The sequence below is a fragment of the Chrysochloris asiatica genome, unplaced genomic scaffold (assembly GCF_000296735.1).
Source record: "Chrysochloris asiatica unplaced genomic scaffold, ChrAsi1.0 scaffold00221, whole genome shotgun sequence".
In the NCBI taxonomy this organism is placed as follows: domain Eukaryota; kingdom Metazoa; phylum Chordata; class Mammalia; order Afrosoricida; family Chrysochloridae; genus Chrysochloris; species Chrysochloris asiatica.
In genome coordinates, this window is record NW_006408739.1 from 2,818,581 (window position 1) to 2,823,079 (window position 4,499).

General features: G+C 43.5%; 1 pseudogene; it reads left to right on the forward strand.

Annotated features, from left to right (window-relative positions):
• Nucleotides 1–2,456: 2,456 nt before the first annotated feature.
• On the forward strand, nucleotides 2,457–2,951 carry LOC102815406 (annotated as a pseudogene).
• The last annotated feature ends 1,548 nt before the right edge of the window (nucleotides 2,952–4,499 follow it).

Consider the following 4,499-nt stretch of genomic DNA (forward strand, 5'->3'; position numbering starts at 1 on the left):
TCAGAGATGGGAAATTTTCCACTTGAAAGGACAAGCAGACCAGCCGGGAGCAGCTAGAAAACCAGAAGATACTTCTTGAAAGAAGGACCTACAGGAAAAATACAAAACAATAAGGGCAGTCTGACTGTTACCACAAGAACATACAGGTGGCTTGCCCAGGAGACATCAAGGCAAGTGGTCGGGTCTTCTCAGTGCAAATTCTATTCCAAGACTAAGACGCAAGGGAAATATATGCTTTGATTGGCAGCCACGCACATCACCCATAAGAGGAAGTGACCAAAGAACATTAATGAAGTGGCGAGCTAAACCCTACATCGTTCAGTGAACTACTGTGAACCCGAATGGAGACCTGGTCAGCCAGCAGCGAGGCAAGACCTGGGGATTCATGGGCTCAGCGTCAATGACACAGCCACAGAGGACTAGAATGCAGAACAGGGCAGCCAGCAGATAAAAAGAGGGTGGACAGATGCAAGAACATCCACACTTGCAGATGATACCCACTTGACCTGGCTTCAATGACTGGATGAACAGAGCTCAACCTGAAGAAGAAAGAAGAGGAAAAAAGCATCATCTGATACAATTCAATAAACATGACCTACACCTGTGAATGCAGTAGCTCAAAAGAGGAAACAAATCCTGCTGCAAGAACTATTCCCACCCCCTCCACACAAAGAGTAGACAGGGATAGGCAACTTGGACATTGGCTACTCAAAATGGGGGAGGGATACAAAAGTAAGAAGTGACTGGCTTACAAGCTTTCAAGAAGGAAGCTAGATACAAAGGATGTGGAGGAAGGAAGTCTCCAGTGAATAGTATCTAGCCTGTCCAGGAAGGGCAGATGAAATGAAATACAGATGGGTCTCTTGTGATGCAATAGTGAATAATTGTTAACAGGACTGATTGTGAGAGTTGGAAATCTAAAAGGTGGACATTTTGTAGCAAGGAGGGGAGTGATTAACTTTTCAGTCTAGGAGCGGAGGACCCTGGGACCATCAATGGAGAAGAGCGGAGAGCGGGATCCTATCCAGAGAAGCAGTGAGGCCTGAGATGGAGGCAGAGAAGATGACGTGAAGAGATGGAGTGGCTGGGGACTTGGGATCCAGAGAGGGAAAGGGGCTGAGGACTGTGGGGTGGGAGTGGGGGTGGGGGCCAGGCTTGCAGGGCACACCCTTTGGTTGGGTGAGGATGCATGGTAACTATGCCAATGAAACGATGTATGATAGAATGAATGTAAAACTAATGTTCTCCCATGTAGACTATCACACAATTCACAATAAAATGTTTATTCAAAAAAAAAAGAATTTTCAGGTATGCTTTCAGCACTGTTGTTTTTTTTGTTGTCGTTGAATTGATTCCAACTCATAGCCACCCTTTATAAAGTTTCTGAGTTGCTGCTGGTGAGTATGAACCACTGACCTTGTGGTTAGCAGTCTCATGCTTATCCTACAGCATCACAGAAGGACTCCACTTTCAGCACTGGCCAGAGATAATTTGTCCTTTTTTATAAGCTTGTACTTAAAAAAAACTTTTTTTTGCAAGCAACTTTTTCAATTATAATTTATGGATTTTCCTAAGAAGAGAGAATAGGCCAACCAGTCCATTTAATATTTATACATACACATACTCTTACTCTTGCTATTATTGTTGTTAAGTGCCTGTTGAGGGTTTCTGAGGCTAAAAATCATTGAGAGAACAGAGAGCCTCATCTTTCTCCCACGAAGTGACTGGTGGGCTCAAACCTCTGACTTTGTGTTTTTAAGTCCAGTCTCTTATCCTACTCAACCCTAATAATTATACTTTCTCATTATAAATAACTGAGCGAGCTCAGGCACCCCATAGTCACCAGAACGGAGGTGTGCAGATAGCAAGGGACCAATGAACAGATACTAAAATAAAAGAATGTCCACACCTTGATCTCAGCGGTTCTGCCAGGCGTCTGTGGCCACTCCGATCCTTCCCCCGCATGGTCTCACCCAAGATGGCGGCTCCTAGAGCAGCTGAACGTCCCGGACTAGAAAGCAATGGATTTCTTGCTTCTGCCACAAATTTCTCCAGCTATGAGTCATCCAACCTTCTAAATATTCCTTTATATGTGGTTCAGAGTTCTGGCAGCAGCCCCTGAGCCTGCATGGTAGGGTATTCTGTGATGTTGGTGGAGCTCCTTTACTGCACTTCCACCCGATCCTCCATCTTGTTTGTTCTCCACCCTTTCTTTTTAATGGAGAATATATATACTTTAAGGAGCTCTGGTAGCATAGTGGTTACGAATCGGGCTGCAAACTTCAAGGTCAGCAGTTCGAAACTACCAGCTGTTCCACAGGAGAAAGATGAGGATTTCTGCTCCCATAAAGATTTACAGCCTTGGAAACTGTGTACAGGGTTGCTGTGAGTCGGAACTGAATCCATGGCACATAAGCACCACCACCCCCATATATACTTTAGAAGGCAGGCTCTAGATGCTAGGACAACAGCATTCTCGAATGCTTGCTACTCTTTTTAAGGATGAAAGGTGCCAGCAACTTGCTGCTTATGGGATCCTAGAGAAAATCAGAGGAAATCAACTTCAAGAATTTGCTGCCATGTTGATACCTCACCAAAAAGCAACTACAGCAGATGGTTCTAGCATCTTGGACAGAGCTGTTATTGAACACAATTTGTTGTCTGCCAGCAAATTATATAATAATATTACCTTTGAAGAACTTGGAGCTCTTTTAGAGATCCCTGCAGCTAAGGCAGAAAAGATAGCATCTCAAATGATCACAGAAGGACGTATGAATGGATTTATTGATCAGATTGACGGAATAGTTCATTTTGAAACACGAGAAGCCTTGCCAACATGGGACAAGCAAAACCAATCATTTTGCTTCCAAGTGAACAACCTTTTGGAAAAAATCAGCCAGACAGCACCTGAATGGACAGCACAAGCCATGGAAGCCCAGATGGCTCAGTGAACCCTTACCAAACTGTGCACACAACATCGTTTTCCATGTTGTATAGGTTAATTTCACTCTTCTCCAGAACATTTGCATCATGACTTTACACATTTCAGCCCCTTTTATGCTGGATTCTACTTAAGGAAGACATTATTAGAGCAGGAAATGCAAGCATTTAAAAATATGTAGTTCCCATATATTTAGGGTCGCTGTGTTTCAAGTTGACTCAGATATTTTGAAAGCTTTTTTCTTTAAATGGAGTAAGTGAAATATCTGTGGCTAAAAAGTTTGAAATTTGTGTTAACTTTGTAGTCATGTAAAACTTAAGTGCTTTGTGCCTCTCCAAATGGAGAAATGAGCCAAAAAATAAAAAATAAAAAAAATAAATAACTGAGCATTTCCACTTATACATGAGTCTCACATGATTTTAGTTAGGGTAAATCAGTTCCCTGAACCTGAACATCTCAGCATAAACAGACAAACTTATGTTTCTGAAACCACAAAGCTAAAAACTGACCCCAGATGTGCTAGCCCTTCAAGACATTATTCCCCAGGAGGTCCTTGAATGAACTGGCAGCCCACTCTGATTCGGGTACCTCTGCCTAGTCTCTCTTTTAACATTAATACCAAGGACTACTTAATAGCTCTGGAGCCTCTGGGGTCCCTCTGATGTGGGTAAGACTGAGAACCTGAAGGAGACCTGACCCCCTTCTCTGCATCTTCCAGAAACACTGCTGAGCCAATCATCCTGGGATTGTCCTAAATCCCAATTTAATTCCCTTCTCAATAGGACAGGAGTCCCTGGGTGGCACAAATAATTAAGTGTTCAATTGCTATCCAAAGGTTGACAGTTCAAACCTACCCAGAGGCTCCTTAGATGACAGGTTTGGCAATCTGCTTCCAAAAGGTCTCAACCTTTGGAGGAGTTTTACCCTGCACATATTAGGTCACATGACATCTCTGTGAGTCTGAATCCCCTTGATGGCAACTACCAACCAAGAATTCTATGGAACTGATTTCCCAGAGGGTACAAACTGGCAAATCTGGCCTTTCTGTTTACTCTCTGTCTTTGGGGAGCCTTCAAGGGCAGCCCCACCTGACTTAGCACATTTCATCTCCTGCTATTCTCCAACCCAAGCCAGGCAAATATAGCAACCCCCTTGTCCCCATCATTGTTCCTATCCCTCTCCTACAGACCAGTTCTCTTTTCTAACATCTGAGAGTTCTTAACTATTTCCCAAATTGACACCCACCCATTGCTCACATCCCAGATTGAGAGCAGCAAGAGAAAATCTAGGATGAGGAAAGTGGGCATGCACAGACTACCTTGAGGCTCAGGGTCTAATCTAGTAGGAGCTGTGTCACTGGGTCAAGGTCACCCAGCTAGTCCAATGGCCGCTTTAGATTGGCAGCATGCTGAAAATGATGTTCCATGAAGGAAAAGGAATAGTTTCAATAAAACACTAGCATAGGATGCTGTCAGTGCCAAAAACAGGCAGGAAATGCCTACTCGTTAGTATGCCACTGCATGGGTGCATCTTTCAAGCTTGATTAATACTTAATGTA